General features: G+C 44.7%; 1 protein-coding gene across 1 annotated transcript in view; it reads right to left on the bottom strand.

The window, feature by feature from the left end:
* The window catches only part of AGO1 (argonaute 1, RISC catalytic component), a 64,120-nt gene extending 48,392 nt beyond the window's left edge, over nucleotides 1-15,728 (bottom strand). The window contains exon 1 of the mRNA XM_025383314.1: nucleotides 15,633-15,728. The gene's annotated coding sequence lies outside the window, so the exon portion shown is untranslated. The remainder of the gene's footprint in view (nucleotides 1-15,632) is intronic.
* Between the last annotated feature and the right edge of the window lie 8,100 nt (nucleotides 15,729-23,828).

Raw genomic sequence — 23,828 nt, 5'->3', positions numbered from 1 at the left:
GCCTTGCTTCTAGAGGTTCTCAAACAGCAACCATGAGAATCTCCTGGAAAGCTTGTTAAAACTTGGATTGGTGGCTGGGTGCAGTGGCTCACGCCTGTAACCCCAGCACTTTGGCAGACTGAGGCGGGTGGATCACCTGAGGTCAGAAGTTCAAGACCAGCCTAGCCAACATAGTGAAATCTCATCTCTACTAAAAATATAAAAAATTAGCCGGGTGTTGTGGCAGACACCTGTAATCCCAGCTACTCCAGAGGCTAAGGCAGGAGAATTGCTTGAACCAGGGAGGGGGAGGCTCCAGTGAGCTGAGATCATGCCATTGTACTCCAATCCGGGCAACAAGAGTTAAACTCTGTCTCAAAAAAAAAAAAAAAAAAAAGCAAAACTTGGATTGGTAAGCCCTGCCTCCAGAGTTTTCGATTCAGTAGGTGTTGGGTGGGACCCAAAAATGTGCATTTCTAACAAGTTTCCAGATAAGGCTGATGATGCTGACAAATTACTCCCCTACATACAAAGTAGAGGTGAAGAACAAAGACTCTGGAGCCAGACTGTCTTGGTTTCAATACTGTCCCTGCATTTACTAGACATGTAACATTAGGCCCATTATTTAACTTCTCCGTGTCTCAATTTTCTCCTCTGTAAAATGGCAGTGGTAATAGTACCTACCTCATTCAGCTGTTGTGAAGATGAAATGAGTTAATACATAAAACCACTTTAGTGGCTGGGCGCAGTGGTTCACGCCTGTAATCTCAGCACTTTGGGAGACTGAGGCGGGCAGATCACCTGAGGTCAGGAGTTCGAGACCAGCCTAGCCAACATAGTGAAAACCCATCTCTCCTAAAAATACAAAAATTAGCTGAGCGTAATGGCACACGCCTGTAGTCCCAGCTCCTCGGGAGGCTGAGGCACAAGAATCGCTTGAACCCAGGAGGCAGAGGTTGCAGTGAGCTGAGATCACGCTACTGCACTCCAGCCTAGGTGACAAAGCAAGACTCCATCTCCAAAAACAAAACAAAAACACCTTAGAACACTGCCTAAAAAGAATGTAAGGAAGGTATCAGCTGCTATCATAATCATTACTTGCCTCTCACACTATATTCTTTTTTTGGGACAGGGTCTTACTCTGTTGCCCAGGCTGTAGTGCAGTTGCACAATCTGGACTCTGCAGTCTCCACCTCTCAGGCGCAAGTAATTCTCCCACCTCAGTCTCCTGAGCTGCTGAGACTACAGGCGCATGCCACCACGCCTGACTTTTTATTTATTTACTTACTTACTTATTGTAGAGATGAGGGTCTCGCTATATTGCCCAGGCTGGTGTTGAACTCCCGGGCTCAAGCAATCCCCCTGCCTCAACTTCCCAAAGACTCTTCTTATGGAATGCTGAGGTCCCAGCTCAGTTACACTAGGGCAAAGGTCCCAGCTCAGTTACACTAGGGCAAAGGTGAGCTACCACACCTGGCTCCACACTATAATCTATGTTCCTTAAAAACAGGGACAATATCAGATGCATTGCTGTCCTCCTTTAGTGCCTGGCACAAGCTGTGCCTAGAGTGATCAGTAAATTTGGGTTTACCTGAATCAACAAGATAGCATCAAAAAGCACTCAGAAAAACTCTCTCGAAAAACTCTCTCTAAAAACTCTCAAAGGTCTCAGAAAGACCTCTGCCCTGATGTAACTGAGCTGGAACCTCAACATTCCATAAGAAGAGTCTGACTCCCCTATTCTAAATACTCAACCTCATACTTTACTTTGTGCAAAGGCAGTAGTCACTATTCTGACCCATCTCCAAAGTGGCTACTGAAGTCAAGCCTGGCCCCAGCCTCTTTCTGCAGAGTGCACCTGTAATCAGGGACTTCACTCTCAGCTAGGCAAAGTGGCAGAGTAAAATGGAAATCCAGATAGTATTTTGCTTTTTTTGTTGTTGTTTTTTTTGTTTTTTTTTGAGACAGAGTCTCACTCTGTCGCCCAGGCTGGAGTGCAATGGTGCAGTCTTGGGTCACTGAAGCCTCTGCCTCCCAGATTCAAGCAATTCTCATGCCTCTGCCTCCCGAGTAGCTGGGATGATAGGCACATGCCACCACACCCAGCTAATGTTTGCGCCATGTTGCCCAGACTGGTCTCAAACTCCTGACCTCAGGTGACCCACCCACCTCGGCCTCCCAAAATGTTGGGATTATAGGCATGAGCCACTGCCCCCAGCTGCATTTTACTTTTTTTTTTTTTGAGACAGAGTTTTGCTCTCGTTGCCCAGGCTGGAGTCCAATGGCACGATCTTGGCTCATCGTAACTTCAAGCGACTCTCCTGCCTCCCGGGTTCAAGCGACTCTCCTGCCTCAGCCTCCCAAGTAGCTGGGATTACAGGCATGCACCACCACACCCGGCTAATTTTGTATTTTTAGTAGAGATGGGGTTTCTCCATGTTGGTCAGGCTGGTCTCAAACTCCCGACCTTAGGTGATCCACCTGCCTCGACCTTCCAAAGTGCTGGGATTACAGGCATAAGCCACTGTGCCCAGCCCCCGCATTTTACTTTTTTATGCAGATAAATTTCTTTCAGTAATCCCCGATATATGTTCCCCCAAACCTATTGGCTCCTTCTGTTTCTATTTCATCCTTGCATCTCAGTCCATAGCTAACTCACACCTAAGGGCCTCTGCTGTGTGGGCCCGAGTCTTCTATCTAGATATCTTCTCTATATGAAGAATTTCCTAGAGCCAATATAGTAAGAATGGCCTGAGAAAACTTTGCATCCCCATCTACGTTTTCCTCTTTTTAGTATTAAAAAAAAAACCTGAGGAAAAAGAGAAATCAATGTAGTATAATTAACAGATTAAATAAGTAAAAGGATAAAAAAAATAAGCAAAAATCGGTAGCATTCACTGGTGGTACCAGCAATAACTAATTAGAAACTATATGATAAAATATCCAATTCAAAATTCTTGGAAATAAACTTCCTGAGATGTCTGTGATTTGTATGAGAAAATCTGTAAGAACCAATAAGAAGACATATAAAATAACCTGAGTTAAGAAGAGAGAGAGGCCGAGTTCCTGGATGGAAAATAATGTAATAAAGTCTATTGGACATTTGCCACTCCAGCCTCCAAGTTCTGAGGATGAGCATCAGGTATCCCTACCCATCCCCATGTAGTGTGCCCCAGAAATTCAAAGAGACAAGGATGTAATTGAGACAGTCCGTACCCCTAAGAAGAAACAATTACATATATCAGTGCTGTCCAACAGGAGTATCATACGAGCTAAATATGTAATTTTAGAATTTATTTTAGCTATGTTGTAAAAATTAAAAAGGAATTGGGCATGGTGGCTCATACCTGTAATCCCAGCACTTTGAAAGGCCAAGCCAGGAGGATCACGAGGGGAGATGGAGACCATCCTGGCTAACAAGGTGAAACCCCCTCTCTATTAAAAATACAAAAAAGAATTAGCCGGGCATGGTGGCAGGCGCCTATAGTCCCAGCTGCTCGGGAGGCTGAGGCAGGAGAATGGTGTGAACCCAGGAGGCAGAGATTGCAGTGAGCCGAGACAGTGCCACTGCACTCCAGCCTGGGCAACAGAGCAAGACTCTGTCTCAAAAATAAACAAATAAAAATAAAAAGGAAACAGGTAAAATTAATTTTAGTAACATATTTAACCCTCAAAATCAACATATCAATATAAAAATTACTGATATTGGGCCAGGTGCAGTGGCTCACCCCTGTAATCCCAGCACTTTGGGAAGCCGAGGTGGGTGGATCACAAAGTCAGGAGTTTAGGACCAGCCTGGCCAATATGGTCAAACCCCATCTCTACTAAAAATACAAAAATTAGCTGGGCATGGTGGTGCTCGCCTGTAGTCCCAGCTGCCTCAGGAGGCTGAGGCAGAAGAATCACTTGAACTCAGGAGGCAGAGGTTGCGGTGAGCCGAGATCATGCCACTGCACTCCAACCTGGGCGACAGAGTGAGACTCCGTCCCCAAAAAAAAAAAAAAAAATTACTAATATTTTATATTTTTATGTAAATCTGAAATTCAGTGTGTATTTTACACAAAACACATTTCAATTCAGACTAGCCACATTTCAAATGCTTAATACATGTGGTTAGTGGCTACTGCACTAGACAGTATGGATGATAATTTCAATGAAACTTTAAGTGTAATGACAGAGGCACATGGATGACATGGGAACTAAGAGGAGGTATGTCTAATCTAGTCTGGGATAATCAGGGTAGGTTACATAGAAGAGATATCTACTTAAACAGGCCTGTGAGGATGAGCAGGAATTAGCCAGGCAAAGTAAAGATGGGAGAAAGGTGTACTAAGCAGCACTAACAGAAAGTATGAGGTGAAAAATAGCACATTACACCAGGAACTATCAGTAGTAATATTCTTGCATAAAAATGGAAGCAAGAAGCAGTGAGAAAAGAAGCTAGAGAGTATATCATCACGAAATCTGCCCATTCTCTCCCTAGCCCAAGCCAGGGGAAAGGCAGCAAAGGTGACAGGAGGAGCTGTCCCTGGTTCTGACACTCTATGCAGATTCACAGTTCAGTTCCACCCAGCCTGCAACCGAACTGAACCAGATCAAGCCTATTTTCCTACATATTCTCTAGCATACATGAAGGCCCCAAAACCCTAAGCTTGGCCTGGCAGAACAGGAGAGCCTAGCAGCTTTGGACAGGCTACCCTGGATGAGCACAGGCAACAGAGTGAGATTTCCTTGCTACAAAAATTACAAAAATTAGCCAGGTGTGGAGGAGCATGCCTGCAGTCCCAGCTACTTAGGAGGCTGAGGCAGGAGGATCATTTGAGCCTAGCCCAGGTGGTCGAGGCTGCAGTGAGCCATGACCGCACCACTGCATTCCAGCCTGGGGGACACAGCAAAAGCCTGTCTCCTAAAAAACAAAATTCTCTATAGCATGCAATACTGTTTGATAGCATTTTACCCACAGTAGAACTTCCCTCAAAATTGGAGTCAATCCTCTCAAACACTGTCACTGCCATATCAACTAGGTTTACACAATATTCTAAATATTTTGTTGACATTTCAACAACGTTCACAGCACTTTCACCAGAGTCAATTTCACTTCAAGAAATCACTTTCTGGCCAGGCGCGGTGGCTCAAGCCTGTAATCCCAGCACTTTGGGAGGCCGAGATGGGTGGATCACGAGGTCAGGAGATCGAGACCATCTGGCCAACACGGTGAAACCCCGTCTCCACTAAAAAATACAAAAAACTAGCCGGGCGAGGTGGCGGGTGCCTGTAGTCCCAGCTACTCGGGAGGCTGAGGCAGGAGAATGGCGTAAACCCGGGAGGTGGAGCTTGCAGTGATGCACTCCAGTCTGGGCGACAGAGCAAGACTCCGTCTCAAAAAAAAAAAAAAAAAGAAATCACTTTCTTTGTTCATCCATAAGAAGGATTTCTGTACGGGCACAGTGGCTCACACCTGTAATCCCAACACTTTGGGAGGCCGAGACAGGCGGATCACGAGGTCAGGAGATCGAAACCATCCTGGCTAATATGGTGAAACCCCATCTCTACTAAAAATACAAAAAATTAGCCGGGTGTGGTGGCAGGCACCTGTAGTCCCAGCTATTCGGGAGGCTGAGGCAGGAGAATGCGTGAACCCAGGAGGCAGAGCTTGCAGTGAGCTGAGATCGCACCACTGTACTCCAGCCTGGGCAACAGAGTGAGATTCCATCTCAAAAAACAAAAAACAAAAAAAAAAAAAGAAGGATTTCCTCATCTGTTCAAGTTTTATGAGATTTCAGCAATTCAGTCACATATTCAGGCTCCACTTCTGATTCTAGTTCTCTTGCTGTTTCCACCACATCTGCAATTACCTCCTCCACTGATGTCTTGAACCCCTCAAAGTCATCCATGACAGTTGGAATCAATGTCTTCCAAACTCTGATTTTTGTTGATATTTGGACCTTCTCCCATGAATTATGAATGTTCTTAATGGCATCTAAAATGGTGAATCCTTTCCAGAAGGTTTTCAATTTACTTTGCCCAGATCCATTATGGGAATCATTGTATATGGAATGTATTTCTTTTTTTTTTTTTTTTTTTTTTTTTTTGAGGCGGAGTCTTCACTCTGTCCCCCAGGCTGGAGTGCAGTGGCACCATCTCGGCTCACTGCAAGCTCCGCCTCCCGGGTTCGCGCCATTCTCCTGCCTCAGCCTCCCGAGTAGCTGGGACTACAGGCGCCCGCCACCGCGCCCGGCTAATTTTTTTTGTATTTTAGTAGAGACGGGGTTTCACCTTGTTAGCCAGGATGGTCTCGATCTCCTGACCTCGTGATCCGCCCGCCTCGGCCTCCCAAAGTGCAGGGATTACAGGCGTGAGCCACCGCGCCCGGCTGGAATGTATTTCTTAAATAATGACTTGAAAGTTGAAATTACTCCGTGATCCATAGGCTACAGAATGCATGTTGTGTAAGTAGGTATGAAAGCAACATTATTCTCCTTGTACAACTCCATCAGAGCTCTTGAGTGACCAGGTGCACTGTCAAGGAGCAGTAATATTTTGAAAGAACTCTTTTTTTCTGAGCAGTAGATCTAAACAGTGGACTTAAAATATTTAGTAAACCAGCTGGGCATGGTGGCTCATGCCTGTAATCCCAGCACTTTGGGAGGCCGAGGCAGGCAGATCACCAGGTTGTTCAAGACCAGCCTGACCAACACAGTGAAACTCCATCTCTACTAAAAATACACAAATTAGCTGTGCATGGTGGTGTGCATCACCTGTAATCCCAGCTACTCAGGAGGCTGAGGCAGGAGAATCACTTGACCCCAGGAGGCGTAGGCTGCAGTGAGCCAAGATCACACCACTGCACTCCAGCCTGGGAGTCAGAGCAAGACTCTTGTCTCAAAAAATAAATAAATAAATAAATAAATAAATAAATAAATAAATCAGTAAACCATGCTGTGAAAAAAAAAAAAAACCTGCTGTCATCCAGGCTTCATGTTCCATTTATAGAGCACAGGCAGAGTAGACACAGCATAATTCTTTTTCTTTTTTTTTTTTTTTTTTTTTTTTTTTTTTTTTTTTTTTTTTTTGAGACGGAGTCTTGCTCTGTCGCCCGGGCTGGAGTGCAGTGGCCGGATCTCAGCTCACTGCAAGCTCCGCCTCCCGGGTTTACGCCATTCTCCTGCCTCAGCCTCCCGAGTAGCTGGGACCACAGGCGCCCGCCACTTCGCCAGGCTAATTTTTTGTATTTTTAGTAGAGACGGGGTTTCACCGTGTTAGCTAGGATGGTCTCGATCTCCTGACCTCGTGATCCACCCGTCTTGGCCTCCCAAAGTGCTGGGATTACAGGCTTGAGCCACCGCGCCCGGCCCATAATTCTTTTTCTTTTTCTTTTTTTTTTTTTTTTTTTTTGAGACGGAGTCTCGCTGTGTCGCCAAGGCTGGAGTGCAGTGGCCAGATCTCAGCTCACTGCAAGCTCCACCTCCCGGGTTTACACCATTCTCCTGCCTCAGCCTCCCGAGTAGCTGGGACTACAGGCGCCCGCCACCTCGCCTGGCTAGTTTTTTTGTACTTTTTAGTAGAGACGGGGTTTCACCGTGTTAGCCAGGATGGTCTCGATCTCCTGACCTTGTGATCCGCCCGTCTTGGCCTCCCAAAGTGCTGGGATTACAGGCTTGAGCCACTGCACCCGGCCCACGGCATAATTCTTAAAGGTTCTAGGCTTTTCATAATGGTAACAGTGCACTGGCTTCAATTTAAAGTCACCAGCTACATTAGACCCTAATAGGAGAGTTAGCCTGTGCTTTGAAGCTTTGAAGCCAGGCATTGATTTCTCTCTAGCTATGAAAGTTCTAGATGGCATCTTCTTCCAACAGAAGGCTGTTTGATCTACACTGAAAATCTGTTGTTCAGTGTAGCTGCTCTCATCAATTATTTTAGTTAGATCTTCTGGCTAATTTGCTGCAGCTTCTACATAAGCACCTTCTACTTTGTTATGGAGATGGCTTCTTTCCTTAAACCTCATGAACCAATCTCTGCTAGCTTCAAACTTTTCTTCTGTAGCTACCTTACCTCTGTTGGCATTCACAGAATTGAAGAGAGTTAGGGCCTTGCTCTGGATTAGGTTTTGGCTTAAGGGAATGTTATGACTGGTTTGATCTTCTTTCCAGATCACTAAAACTTTCTCCATATCAGATAAGGTTATTTTGCTTCTTACTATTCATGTGTTCACTGGATTAGCACTCTTAATTTCCTTAAGAACTTTTCCTTTGCATTGACAATTTGGTTAGTTGCGTGGTGCAACAGGTCTAGCTCTATATGTCTTCCTCACTAAGCTTAATCATCTCTAGCTTTTGACTTAAAGCAAGAAATGTGCAACTCCTCCTTTCACTTGAACACTTACAGGTCATTGTAGGGCTATTAATTGGCCTACTTTCAGTATTGTTGTGTCTCAAGGAATAGGGAGACCCAAGGAGAGGGAGAGAGATCGGGGAATGGCCTGTCATTGAGCAGTTAGAATACACATAAGGTTGGGCACAGTGGCTCATGCCTATAATCCCAGCACTTTGGGAGGCCAAGGCAGGAGGATCACTTGAGTCCAGGAGTTTGAGACCAGCCTGGGCACTATAGTGAGACTCCATCTCTATAACAACAACAAAAAAAAAGACTTTTAAATGAGCCAGGCATGGTGGTGCATGCCTGTAGTCCCAGCTACTCAGGAAGCTGAGGTGGGAGGATCGATTGGGCCCAGGAGGTCAAGGCTGCAGTGAGCCATGATCATGCCACTGCACTTCAGCAGCCCCGGTAACAGAATGAGACCCTGTCTCTAAAACAACAAGAAAACCCACGACATTGATAGATTAAATTTGCCATCTTATTTGGCCATGGTTCATGGTGCCCCAAAACAATTGCAATAGTAACATCACAGGTCACTGCTTACAGATTGCCATACAGATACAGTAATAATGAAAACGTTTGACATATCATGAGATTTATAAAAATGTGAGAAAAAGACACAATTTGAGCACATGCTGTTGGAAAATTGGCACCAATAGACTTGCTTGATGTACAGTTGGTTAAAAACCTTCAACTTGTAAAAACAAAACAAAAAACACAGTATCTGCAAAGTGCAGTAAAGCAAAGCATGATAAAACAAGGTATGCCTGTATTTGATATAAGTGGTCAAGAAGTATGGAGGGATATTTGGAGAGCATTGAAGAAGCTGACAAGACTAGATTTGAAGCTTTCCTGCAATTAGATAAAAAAAGGATTACAAAAACATCACTTTGATCTAGGAAAAGTACTCTTTCACAAGAGAAGAGGTGAAACTGATCGGGAAAACAGAGGCTTTTGAAAGAACCGTCAAGACAGACTGAAAAACCAGGAAGATTGGTCATACCCCTAAGTTATATCACAGTGCTCTCAACAGACCAGAAGGGGCAACAAGGAACTGAAAGAGGAAATTTGCCTTTATTGAAAAAAGCTTATAGCTATGAAACCAAGAGTTGGTATGAAACAAAACAACTGAGGGACTATTACCACGATACAGGTTATCTCAACTCATCACCATCATCGAGATGAGTGAGATATACTCTTGACCAATACAGCCCATTAAGAAGAGCTTCCAGGACATCTAGTGCCACCAGTGGTCTGAGGTGTTAGAGTAAGCAATCAGTTTTGACATATCCAGTGGCCTGCTGCTAAGACCTAAGCCCCCTAATGTCCATACAGCTTGGTTATAAAACTTTTTTATGCCAAAAAGAAAAAAGAGAGAGAGAGAGAGATTATTTTTTTAATGGGACAGAACTAAAATACTGGTCAACAGCATGTAAGTTGGGAGATGGGGTGATCAGAGCGAAAGTGTTCTAACGGTACTTGTACTGTTTAGGACAAGGATAAAGGTATTGATTAACTTTAGACTTTGGTAAGCATAGACAGTAACACTTCAATAAAAAAAAAAACAAGTAGCCAGGGATGGTGGCACAGTCTTGTAATCTTAGCTACTTGGGAAGCTGAGGTGGGAGGATCACCAGAGCCTCGAGTTCAAGACGAGCCTGGGCAAAATAACAAGGCCCCAATCACAAAAAAAGAAAAAAAGAAAAAAAAAACTGAAAAGAACAGAAATAGACCAAGCATGGTGGCTCACACCTATAATCCTAGTGCTTTGGTGCTTTGGGAGACTGAGGTGGGAAGACTGCCTGAGACCCGGAGTTCAAGACTAGCCTGGGCAACATACCAAGACTCTGTTTCTACAAAAAAATTAAAAAATTAGCTGGGTACAGTGGCACATCACTGTAGTCCTAGCTTCTCGGGTAACCGAGGAAGGAGGATAACTTCAGCTCAGGAGTTTGAGGTTACAGTGAGCTATGATCACGTTACCGTCCTCCAGCCTGGGCGACACAGCCACACCCTGTCTCTAAAAAAAAAAAAAAAAGGCCGGGCGCGGTGGCTCAAGCCTGTAATCCCAGCACTTTGGGAGGCCGAGACGGGCGGATCACGAGGTCAGGAGATCGAGACCATCCTGGTGAACACAGTGAAACCCCCTCTCTACTAAAACTACAAAAAACAAGCCGGGCGAGGTGGCAGGCGCCTGTAGTCCCAGCTACTCGGGAGGCTGAGGCAGGAGAATGGCGGGAACCCGGGAGGCGGAGCTTGCAGTGAGCTGAGATCCGGCCACTGCACTCCAGCCTGGGCGACAGAGCAAGACTCCGTCTCAAAAAAAAAAAAAAATAAATAATAAAAATAAAAATAAAAAAAAAAAAAAAAATAGAAATAAAATTAAAAAGAATAGAAATAAAACTTTCAAATCATTAGCTAAAATGATTTAGCTAAGATGATTAAAGAACTTGAGTCGGTCTAGGAGCAGTGGCTCACATCTGTAATCCCAGCACTCTGGGAGGCTGAGATGGGCAGATCACCTGAGATCAGTTTGACACCAGCATGGCCAACGTGATAAAACCTCGTCTCTATTAAAAATACAAAAATTAGCTGGGTGTGATGGCGCATGCCTGTAATCCCAGCTACTCAGGAGGCTGAGGCATGAGAATCGCTGGAACTCAGGAGGCAGAGGTTGCAGTGAGCCAAGATCGTGCCACTGCACTCCAGCCTGGGTGACAGAGCAAGACTCTGTCTCAAAAAAAAAAAGAAAGAAAGAAAGAAAGAAAGAAATTGAGTCAGTAAAAATCTTCCCACAAAAAATAAAATTCGAATGGTACAGGTGAGTTCTGCCAAATGTTCAAGGAATGACAAAACACTTCAGTCTTTCTTTTTTTTTTTTTTTGAGATGGAGTCTTGCTCTGTCACCCAGGCTGGAGAGCAGTGGTGCAGTCTCGGCTCACTGCAAGCTCCACCTCCAGGGTTCACGCCATTCTCCTGCCTCAGCCTCCCAAGTAGCTGGGACTACAGGCGCCTGCCACCATGCCCGGCTAATTTTTTTGTATTTTTAGTAGAGACAGGGTTTCACTGTGATAGCAAGGATGGTCTCGATCTCCTGACCTTGTGATCCGCCTGCCTCGGCCTCCCAAAGTGCTGGGATTACAGGTGTGAGCCACCGTGCCCTGCCAGAACACTTCAGTCTTATACAAACTTTTCCAGCGAACAGAAGATGGAACACTCCCCACCTCAGTATAATCTTGATATCAAAACCAACGAGAACTGTACAAGAAAGTAATATGACAGGCCAGTCTCACCATGTAAAAATCCTAAATAGCAGGAAACCAATTCTAGTGATTTATTAAAAATAAATCTAGGCCAGGTGTGATGGCTTGCACTTATAATCCCCATACTTTGGGAGGCTGAGGTGAGAGGACTGTTTGAGACCAGGAGTACAAAACCAGCCAGGGCAACATGGTGAGACCTTATCTCTACAAAAAATAAATAAAATAGCCAGGTATGGTGGTACACGCCTGTGGTCCCAGCTACTCAGGAGGCTGAGGCCAGAGGATGGCTTCAGCCTGGGAGGCAGAGGTTGCAGTGAGCCAAGATCATGACCCACTGCGTTCCCACAGGGACGACACAGCCAGACCCTGTCTCAAACAAACAAACAAACAAACAAACAAACAAAAACTTAAATTCAGCCAGGTGTGGTGGCTCATGCCTGTAATCCCAACATTTTGGAAGGCCGAGGCGAGAGGGTTGCTTCAGTCCAGGAGTTCAAGACTAGCCTGGGCAACATAGTGAGGCCTTGTCACTACAAAAAAAACATGTTTAAAATTAGCCAGGTGTGGTGGCTCATGCCTATAGTCCCAGCTACTCAGGAGGCTGAGGTGGGAGGATCACTTGAGCCTGGGAGGTGGAAGTTGCAGTGAGCCATGATAACACCACTACACTCCAGCCTGAGTGACAGAGTGAGACCCTGTCTCAAAAAGAAAGAAAAAAAAAGGTCATCAAAAGAGATTATAAATAAAGCAAAGACAAGGCAAAAACTAGGAACAAGTATTTGCAATACATATAACCATCAAATGTTATATATAAAAACTACAAATCAAAAGAAAAACAATCATATTGCTAAGATGTGCTTAAGAAAAATAAAAAGAAAAACAATTTTTTTTTTTTTGAGACAGAGTCTCGCTCTGTCACCCAGACTGGAGTACAGTGGTGTGATCTCGGCTCACTGCAACCTCCGCCTCCCGTGTTCAAGCCATTCTCCTGCCTCAGCCTCCCAAGTAGCTGGGACTACAGGCACGTGCCACCGTGCCCAGCTAATTTTTTGTATTTTTAATAGAGGCGGGGTTTCACCATGCTGGCCAGGCTCATCTCCAACTCCTGACCTTGTGATCCACACACCTTGACCTCCCAAAGTGCTGGGATTACAGGCGTGAGCCACCGCACCCGGCCAACAATTGTTTTGTTTAAGGCAAAAATCATTTACAGCTATTTCAAAGAAGAGGAAAAGGGCAAAAATCATTTATTTATTTATTTAGATGGAGTCTTACTATGTTGCCCAGGCTGGTCTTGAACTCCTGGACTCAAGCGATCCTCCCACTTTGGCCTCCCAAAGTGCTGGGATTGCAAGCATGGGCCACCATGCCCAGACTGAAAATCGTATTTTTAAAGTTTAATTTTTTTTTTTTTTTGAGATGGAGTCTTGCTCTGTCACCCAGGCTGGAGTGCATGGCACAACCTCAGCTCACTGCAACTTCCGCCTCCCAGGTTCAAGCGATTCTCCTGCCTCAGCCTCCCAAGTAGCTGGGACTATAGGTGTGCACCACCATACCCAGCTAATTTTTACATTTTTAGTAGAGATGGGGTTTCATGTTGACCAGACTGGTCTTGAATGCCTGATCTCGGGTGACCTACCCACCATGGGCTCCCAAAGTGCTGGGATTACAGGCATGAGCCACCTCACCCAGCCTAATCTCATTATTTATAAGGAAAATACAAAGACCACAATAAGACATCAATTTCACCGACTAAATAGTGCAAAAGCTAAGGAGGGCCGGGCACGGTGGCTCAAGCCTGTAATCCCAGCACTTTGGGAGGCCGAGATGGGCGGATCACGAAGTCAGGATATCAAGACCATCCTGGCTAACACGGTGAAACCCCGTCTCTACTAAAAAATACAAAAAACTAGCTGGGCGAGGTGGCGGGTGCCTCGGGAGGCTGAGGCAGGAGAATGGCGTGAACCCGGGAGGCGGAGCTTGCAGTGAGCTGAGATCCGGCCACTGCACTCCAGCCTGGGGGACAGAGGGAGACTCCGTCTCAAAAAAAAAAAAAAAGAAAAGTTAAGGAGGTAGAATAATGAGAACTATTAGATACTGTTGGTGAGAATGTAAACTGGTACAACCAACACACTCTTTTGTAACGTTGAAGATGTGCACACCCTATAACAGCAATTCCACTACAGAACTTCTGCATTGCCAAGAGGAGATACGCACAAGAATGTTCTTAGTAGCACTGCTTGTACTAGTAAAATATTGAAAACTACACTAAATCCATCCATAATAGAACAGATAAATGAATTGTGATATACATAAATCTCACAAACATGATACTGAGTGACAAAAAAACAAGCTGCAGAAGAATGCTTATGGTATGACTCTAATTTGTAAAATTCAAAAATATGCAAAAGTAAACCATGTGGTTTAAGGATACAAATATACATATTAAACAATACAGAAAAAGCAAGGGTAAACTCAAATGTCAAGATGGTAGTTACATCCAAAAGGGGAAAGAATGGGAACGGATTATGAAGTAGCACACAGAATATCTCAAAAGATAAAGGTAAAAAACAAAAATAAGGGTAAAAATAATATTCATATTCTCTCTCAGTAGGGAGGAGATAAAATGAATGGTGGATAATAGGTGTCTGTTCAAACATTTTTCTTTATAACATACATATGGCCAGGCGCGGTGGCTCAGCCTGTAATCCCAGCACTTTGGGAGGCCGAGGCGGGCGGATCACGAGGTCAACAGATCGAGACCATCCTGGCCAACACGGTGAAAGCCAGACTCCGTCTCAAAACACACACACACACACACACACACACACACACACACACACGTTATATTCTTTTTCTTAATTTTTTTTTTTTTTTTTTTTTTTTTTTTTTTTTTTTTGAGACGGAGTCTCGCTCTGTCGCCCAGGCTGGAGTGCAGTGGCCGGATCTCAGCTCACTGCAAGCTCCACCTCCCGGGTTTACGCCATTCTCCTGCCTCAGCCTCCTGAGTAGCTGGGACTACAGGCGCCCACCACCTCGCCCAGCTAAGTTTTCGTATTTTTTAGTAGAGACGGGGTTTCACCGTGTCAGCCAGGATGGTCTCGATCTCCTGACCTCGTGATCCGCCCGTCTCGGCCTCCCAAAGTGCTGGGATTACAGGCTTGAGCCACCGCGCCCGGCTTTTTTTTTTTTTTTTTTTTTAGACAGAGTCTCACTCGTGCACCCAGGCTGGAGTGCAGTGGCATGATCTCGGCTCACTGCAACCTCCGCCTCCCGGGTTCAAAAGCTTGTCCTGCCTCAGCCTCCCAAGTAGCTGGGATTACAGGGGCCCGTCACCACGCCTAGCTAATGTTTGTATTTTTAGTAGAGACGGGGTTTCACCATGTTGGCCAGGCTGGTCTCGAACTCCTGACCTCAAGTGATCTGCCTGCCTCGGCCTCCGAAAGTGCTGGGATCAGAGGCGAGAGCCACCGTGCCCGGCCTATCGTCTGTAATTTCCGAAAACACACACATCCCTACATACCCCCTCACAAGTCTCGCATTTCTTAAGGTGGGCATTTTTGGGTTGGCAATGCCATTGAAGGGATTCGACCGATTAATCCTACAACGAATACCAAATACTTCTAGATTTTCATTGTGCTTTAAAGGAAAGACCTCAGGGTTTGCCAACAAAAAGACCTAGATTTGAATCCAGGTTCTAACAAGCGGTGTGACCAAAGGTTAGTTAACCCCTTCAACAAAAACATATGGACCCCCAGCCACCAGCGGAGGGGTACACGTAGGGCAGGAATCCTTGGGTGATAAATATGAGGTCCTTTCCCTCTAGAGTCCACGGTTTAAGAGAAGGCTGACAGGAAAAAAAATTAAATAAATACAAATTAAAAATTAAAGAAAAAAATATAGATCTCTCTACAACCTGCCAACAACAGGTCGTTCCCCATCCTCTTGAGCCCATTTTCCACACAGTTACAAACTGCTGCTTTAAAATGCACACCGGATTAAATTACTTGCCTGAATATAGTCCTCCAATTGTTCCCCCACGTCCTCAGGATAAAAGGCTCCCCGAGTTCTGCGCGGGCCTCTCGCACTCCTGAGGCGCTTGCCTCACGGGCTTTCCTCTCACGTGGCTTCCTCACAAGTCCACATTTGGCTCCACCCACGCCGAGTCACGCAACGGGCATCTGATTGGTGAGCGTAGAGGAAGGACTGAGCATGCGCGACCTAGCTCCTCCCTCCGTCCCTATACTTAGGTCTTTGAGTCTGCAGAAAGCTTGAGTTCCTCCCCTTCCCAAGCCCGCAACGTCTATTAAGGCATAATTGACATTTGATAAACTGCACATGGCCGGGCGCAGTGGCTCACGCCTGTAATCCGAACACTTTGGGAGACGGAGGCGGGTGGACCACCTGAGGTCAGGAGTTCGAGACCAGCCTGACCAACATGGCGAAACCCTGTCTCTAGTAAAAATACAAAATTAGCCGGGCGTGGAGGCGCGCACCTGTAATCCCAGCTACTCGGGAGGCTGAGGCAGGAGAATTGCTTGAACCCGGGAGGCGGAGGTTGCAGTGAGCCAAGATGGCACCACTGCACTCCAGCCTGAGCAACAGGAGTGAAACTAAACAAACAAACAAACAAAAAAACACGTTTAAAGTGTGCGGTCTGATGAGTTTTGACACAAATGAAACCTTCACAACAATCAATATAACGACCCTATTCATTCCCCGCCAGACTTTAATCCTGCCTCTTTGTTTCCTGCCTCTTGTCCCTCTCTGCCCTTCCCTCTGCAATGGCTAATCTCTTTTCTGTCGCCATACATAAGTTTTCATTTTATAGTATTTTATATAACTGGAATAATTTGGAGGAGAGGGGCTCTGGCTTGTTCCACTCACTACAAGTATTTTGAGATTCACCGATGTTTTTGTGTAAATCAGTAGTTCGTTTCCCTGGACCTGACCATCACTTTTCACAACAAGAAAGGAAGAAAAAAAAGTGTGTTCTATTTTATTGCTGAGTGTGCTCCATTGTATGGATATATGACAATTTGTATATTCATTCACGTGTGGATGGACATTTGGGTTGTCTTCAGTTTGGTACCATTACAAATGAAATTGCTATGACCATTTGTCTAAAAGTCTTTTAAACATTTCCTTTTTTTTTTTTTTTCCTGAGAAGTGGTCTCACTCTGTCACCCAGGCTAGAGTGGAGTGCAGTGGTACCATCATAGCTCACTACAGCTTGCAGCCTCGACCTTCCAGTCTCAAGCCATCCTCCCACCTCAGCCTCTGGAGTAGCTGGGACCACACCACCACTCCTGGCTAATTTTTTTTTTTTTTTGGTACAGATGGAGTCTTGCTATGTTACCCAGGCTGGTCTTGAACCCCTGGCCTCAAGCATTGGCCTACCAAAGCGCTGGGATTACAGATGTGAGCCACCATGCCCAGCAAGTCCCTAATCCATTTCCAGCTAATTTTTGTGTATAGTGAAAGGTAACGATCAATGTTCATTTTTTTGCTCATGGCTGTCCAATTGTTCCAGCATCATTTGTGGAAAGCATTGCCTCTGTTAAATTTCCTTAGCACTTGTGTTGAAAATCAACTGGTTATGTATGTCTGGGCCTATTTCTGGACTCTCTATTCTGTTCCACATATCTCTTTATGCCAAATACCATACTGTCTTGATTACTGTGGCTATATAATAAATCTTGAGATCAGATAGTGTAATTAGTTATCTATTGACACATAACAAATTACTACAAATTTAGAGGCTTGGCCGGGCACGGTCACTCACACCTGTAATCCCAGCACTTTGGGAGGCTGAGGCAAGTGGATCGCTTACGGTGAGGAGTTTGAGACCAGCCTGGCCAACATGGAGAAACCCCGTTGCTACTAAAAATACAAAACTTAGCCAGGCATGGTGGCTCACGCCTGCAATCCCAGCACTTTGGGAGGCGGAGGCGGGCGGATCATGAGGTCAGGAGTTCGAGACCAGCCTTGCCAATATGGTGAAATGCTGTCTCTACTAAAAAAAAGAAAAATTAGCCGGCATGGTGGCACATGCCCAGCTACTTGGGAGGCTGAGGCAGAAGAATTGCTTGAACCTGGGAGGCGGAGCTTGCAATGAGCCCAAGATCGCGCCACTGCACTCCAGCCTAGGCAACAGAGTGAGATTCTGTCTCAAAAATAAATAAATAAATAAATAAATAAAATTAGCCGGGCATGGTGTCGCAAGCCTGTAATCCCAGCTACTCAGGAGGCTGAGGCAGGAGAATCACTTGAACCCAGAAGGTGGAGGTTACAGTGAGCCAAGATCGTGCCATTGCACTTCAGCCTGGGTGACAGAGTGAGACTTTGTGTCAAAAAAAAAAAAAAAAAAATTTAGAGGCTCAACACACACATATTATGTGGGTCAAGAGTCCAGGCATGGTTTAGTTAAATCCTCTGTGAAGCATCTCACCGAGACTGCAATCAAGGTGTATATAAGCCAGGGCTGGATTCTTATCTGGAGACTGGACTGAAAAATAATTCACTTTCCAGCTGACATGGTAGTTAGCAAACTGAAACTGAATGAGAGCTTCAGTTTTTTGTTGTTTGGCTGTTGGTGGGCACCCTTAGCTTCAAGGGGCCTCCCCAATTCCTTGCTACATGAGCTTCCTCAACATGGCCAGAAAGGAGAAGAGGAAGAGACTCTAGAGTGGATCTGCTAGCAAGAGAGTCTTTTATAACTTAGTGCAATCACAAATGGCATCCCATCACCTTCACCATATTCTATTGGTTAGAAGCAATAGGTGGTCATGGGGCCATCTTAGAATCTGCCCTCTACAGGTAGTATAAGTTAACCAACTATGTTTTTATGTTTTTCTTTCTAAAGCATGTGTGTGTGTGTGTGTGTGTGTGTGTGTGTGTGTGTGTGTGTCTATTCTAGGTCCTTTTCATTCCCATATAAATTTTAGAATCAACCATAAATTTATATTAAAAAAAAAAAGCCAGCTGACTTTTGATTACGATTGTGTTAGATCTACAAATCAATTTGGGGACAAATAACACCTTAACAATATTGAGTCTTTTCATCCATGGACATAGTGTATTTTTCCATTTGGGTAGGTTGTCTTTCAGTTCTCTCGGTAATATTTTCTGGTTTTCAATGTATAGATCTTGCACTTTTTTTTTTTTTTTTCAAACTTATCCCTAAGTATTTTACATTTTTGGTGCTATTTTCTTTCTTCTTCTTCTTCTTTTTTTTTTTTTTTTTTTTTTTTTTTTTTTTTTTTTTTTTTTTTTTTGAGACGGAGTCTCGCTGTGTCTCCCAGGCTGGAGTGCAGTGGCGTGGTCTCGGCTCACTGCAAGCTCCGCCTCCCGGGTTCACGCCATTCTCCCACCTCAGCCTCCCAAGTAGCTGAGACTACAGGCGCCCACCACCACGCCCGGCTAGTTTTTTGTATTTTTAGTAGAGACGGGGTTTCACCATGTTAGCCAGGATAGTCTCGATCTCCTGACCTCGTGATCCACCCGCCTCGGCCTCCCAAAGTGCTGGGATTACAGGCTTGAGCCACCGCGCCCGGCCTTTTTTTTTTTTTTTTTTTTGAGACAATCTCTCTCTGTTGCCCAGGCTCAAGTGCAGTGGCACAACTGTGACTTCAGCCTCCACCTCCCGGGCTCAGGTGATCCTTCCACCTCAGCCTCCTGAGTAGCTGGGGCTACAAGAGCACGCCATGCCTATTTTTTTTTCTTTTTCTTTTTCTTTTTCTTTTTTTTTTTTTTGTAGAGATGGGGTTTCATCGTGTTGCTCAGGCTGGTCTTAAACTCCTGAGCTCAAGTGATCCAACTACCTTGGCCTCTCAAAGTACCAAGATTACAAGCGTGAGCCACCACAGCTGGCTGGTGCTATTTTCAATGTTTGTTTTTTGTTTTGTTTTGTTTTCAATTTTATCCTACCGTGCTTAGTCGGTAGGCTTAGAGAAGCAGGCACCTTCACTGTGTGGAAAGCCAAGGTTGTCCTGCACTAGGTAGGTGCAAAGCACGTGAAATAAAGAAGAATACTAGCATTACCATTTGCCTTCACTTTTTTTTTTTTAGGATGGAGTCGTGCTTTGTCACTCAGGCTGGAGTGCAGTGGCGCAATCTTGGCTCTCTGCAACCTCTGCCTCCCGGGTTCAAGCAATTCTCCTGCCTCAGCCTCCCGAGTAGCTGGGATTACAGGCGCCCGCCACCACACCCAGCTAATTTTTGTAGTTTTAGTACAGATGGGGTTTCACTGTGTTGGCCAGGCTGGTCTCGAACTCCTCACCTCATGATCCACCCGCCTCAGCCTCTCAAAGTGTTGGGCTTACAGGCATGAGCCACCACACCTGGCCTATCCTCACTTCTAACCATGCCCTCTTATCTAAGTCTTATCAGCAAGTAAGCTAACACCTTGCTTTTCAGCCAACAATTTTTTTTTTTTTTGACACAAAGTTTCACTCTTGTCACCCAGGCTGGAGTGCAGTGGCACAATCTCAACTCATTGCAACCTCCAATTCCCAGGTTCAAGAGGTTCTCCTGCCTCAGCCTCCCAAGTAGCTGGGACTACAGGTGTGCACTGTGCACCACTACACCCAGCTTTTTTGTACTTTTAGTAGAGACAGAGTTTCACCATGTTGGCCAGGCTAGTCTCAAACTCCTGACCTCAGGTGTTCCGCCCGCCTCGGCCTCCCAAAGTGCTGGAATTACAAGTTGAGCCACCGCTCCCAGGTTTTCTTTTTTCTTTTTTTTTCTGAAGTGGAGTCTCTTGTTGCCCAGGCTGGAGTGCAGTGATATGATCTCAGCTCACTACAACCTCTGCCTCCCAGGTTCAAGTGATTCTCTTTCTTCATTCTCCTGAGTAGCTGGGACTATAGGTGTGAACCACCACACCCGGCTAATTTTTGCATTTTTAGTAGAGACGGAGTTTCACCATATTGGCCAGGCTGGTCTTGAACTCCTGACCTGAAATGATCCTCCTGCCTCGGCCTCCCAAAGTGCTGGGATTACAGGTGTGAGCCACCATGCCCGGCCCTTCCTCCAACCTTTTTTTTTTTTTTTTTCTTTGAGACGGAGTCTTGCTCTGTCACCCAGGCTGGAGTGCAGTGGCCGGATCTCAGCTCACTGCAAGCTCTGCCTCCCGGGTTTACGCCATTCTCCTGCCTCAGCCTCCCAAGTAGCTGGGACTACAGGCGCCGCCACCTCGCCCGGCTAGTTTTTTGTATTTTTTAGTAGAGACGGGGTTTCACTGTGTTAGCCAAGATGGTCTCGATCTCCTGACCTCGTGATCCGCCCGTCTCGGCCTCCCAAAGTGCTGGGATTACAGGCTTGAGCCACCGCGCCCGGCCTGGTATTTACTTTTCAATTTGTTCTGAACTGGAACAGATAAGACGATATGATTTATTAATGCCCTATAACGTCAACATCTCCATCTGACTAGTGAAATCCACTTGTATTTCAAAACTCAGGTCATGTCTTCCTGCCTTCATGACAACTTCCTGACATTCCCTCCCATGTGTCCCTTCCTGCACTTCCTGTGGTGCAATATAAAACACTTTGCTGGTGTCCTTTGTTGACATAGCCTTCCTCTTCCTCATCCTCCTTCTCCCACTAAACATGTAAGTCTCAAAAGCATGAAGAAAACCATGTATTATTTATCTTTGTAGCCCCACTGCCTACCACAGGGTCAGGCAGGACATAGATGTTCAGTAAATGCTTGCCAAATAAATTATGACCACATGATTTATCTTGAAAAACAATGACTGCTCATTATGTGGCAGTTAATGCAAATATCAGAATATAAAATCCTAAATATATTAACGTTACAACTATGTAAAATGTTATGTATTGAAAGGTAATACGTAAAATAAATTGTCATTGCGTTTGGGATCTTTTTTAACATGAATTTTAAAACTCTTCATTACTCTTAATGTATGAATTCTCTCCCCCACACACTGACACACACTTGGGGTTGGAGGGTTAATATCATATGGGACACCGAGACTCTGAAGGCAGTTGGAGGAAGAAAACTAAACACAAGACAAACCAAGCCCAAATGTCAATGCAGGGACCAGGAGGCAGGGCAAGGAAAGAGATCACAAGGCCTGGAGCTCGGGGATAAATGAGACAGTATTACCAGGACAGCAAGGTTTAGGGCAGAGAGAAGTTTGAGCCTTGCTTCTTTAAGTGTCTGTGGGAGCCTCTGGATTTCATTTGTTTACCATACATTAAAGAGCACCTACTGTATGCCAGACACTGTGTGTTGGTTTCACAAAGGTGAATGAGACAAAGTCCTCAGAAGGATAATACAAAAATCCTCAGGCCTATTATAGTAAAAGTGTTGCAAATCAAAGACAAAAAGAAGATACTAAAAATTACCATAGGAAAAAGGGAAAGGACCTTCCAAGGAGCTGATAGTTCAATTTCCAATAGGACAGTAGAAGTGGAAAGACAACAGAATAACATCTTCAAAGTGCTGAAAGAAAAAGTCACCAAACAATATTACTTATCAAAATTGTCCTTCAGAGATTAAGGAACTAGAGCCGGGCATAGTGGCTCATGCCTGTAATCCTAACACTTTAGGAGACCTAGGTGAGACGATCACTTGAGCCCAGGAGTTCGAGACAAGCTTGGGCAACATAGTGAGACCCCCGTCTGTACAAAAAATTTTAAAAAAAATTATTAGCTGGGTGTGGTGACGTGCACCTGTAGTCCCAAATACTTGGGATGCTGTGGCAGGAGAATCTCTTGAGCTCAAGAGGTTGAGGCTCCAGTGAGCTATGATCAGAGCATCACACTCCAACCTGGGAGACAGAGAGAGATCCCATCTCAAAAACAAAACAAAACAAAACAAAAAGCAAACAAAAACAGGCAAAAGACTTGAATAGACATTTCTCCAAAGAAAACACACAAATGGCCAGTAATCACACTAAATTATGCTCAATATCACTAACAATTAGAAAAATGAGAGTCAAAACCACAATGAGATACCATTTCACATTCATTAGGATGGTTATTATTGAAAAATAAAAACAACAGAAAATAACAAGCATTGGTGAGAATGTGGAGAAATTGGAACCCAAGCTACCCCACATGCTGGTAAGAACGTAAACTGGTGTAGCTGCTATAGAGAACAGTATGGCAGTTCCTCAAAAATTAAACCTAGAATTGCCATATGAGCCAGCAATTTTGAGTATATGCCTTAAAGAAATTGAAAAGCGCCTTTGAAGAAATGTTTGTACACCCATGTTCATAGGAGCGTTATTCACAATAGCCAAAACATGGAAACTAGCATTATTCACAATAGCCAAAACATGGAAACAACCACAGTGCCAAAACCTGGTTAATGGATTGTGGTCTATTCATATAATGGAATACCATATAGCAACAAAAAGGAATACATCTCTGTTATATACAACATGGTTGAATCTCATAAACATAAAATTGAGCAAAAGAAGCCAGAAACAAAAGATTCTATTTATATAAATTCAAAACAAGCAAAACTACTTGTGGTGTGACAAATCAAGATAGTGTTTTATGGTTTTTGTTCTTGTTTATTTGATGCACAGCCTTGACCTCCCAGCTCAATTGATCCTTCCACCTTAGCCTCCAGAGTAGCTGGGACTACAGGTATGCACCACCATCCTTGGCTAATTTTTAAATTTTTTTGTGGAGACGGGGTCTTGCCACATTCCCCTTGCTGGTCTCAAATTCCTGAGCTCAAGGAATCCACCCACCTAGGCTTTCCAAAGTGCTGGAATTATAGGCGTGAGCCACTGCATCCGGCCTTTTTTGTTTGTTTGTTTGTTGTTGTTGTTGTTTAATAGACAAGGTCTCACTCTGTTGCCCAGGTTGGAGTGCAGTGGTTGTTCACAGGTGTCATCACAGTTCACTGCAGCGTTGACCTCCTGACCTCAAGAGATCCTCCTACTTCAGCCTCCCAAGTAGCTGGGACTACAGATTTGTGCCATCACACCCAGGTCAAGACAGTGGATATGTTTGATTATGGTGATGCATATGCTCAAACCCATTAAACTGTAACATTAGATATGTGCAGCTTTTCTATATCAATGACACCTCAAAAAACTGTTTTAAAAAAAGATAGTGGTTATCTTTGACCAGAATAGGTTCAGGTGGTGACTGAGAAGGGGTCCTGGAGGGCTTCTGTTTTTAAATCTGGGTGGAAGTTGCATGGATGTCTCTGCTTTGCAAAAA

This window comes from Theropithecus gelada, chromosome 1, assembly GCF_003255815.1.
Source record: "Theropithecus gelada isolate Dixy chromosome 1, Tgel_1.0, whole genome shotgun sequence".
NCBI classification, from domain to species: Eukaryota; Metazoa; Chordata; class Mammalia; order Primates; family Cercopithecidae; genus Theropithecus; species Theropithecus gelada.
Note: the sequence above shows the minus strand (reverse complement) of the source record. Positions and strands in the feature narration are given on the sequence as shown.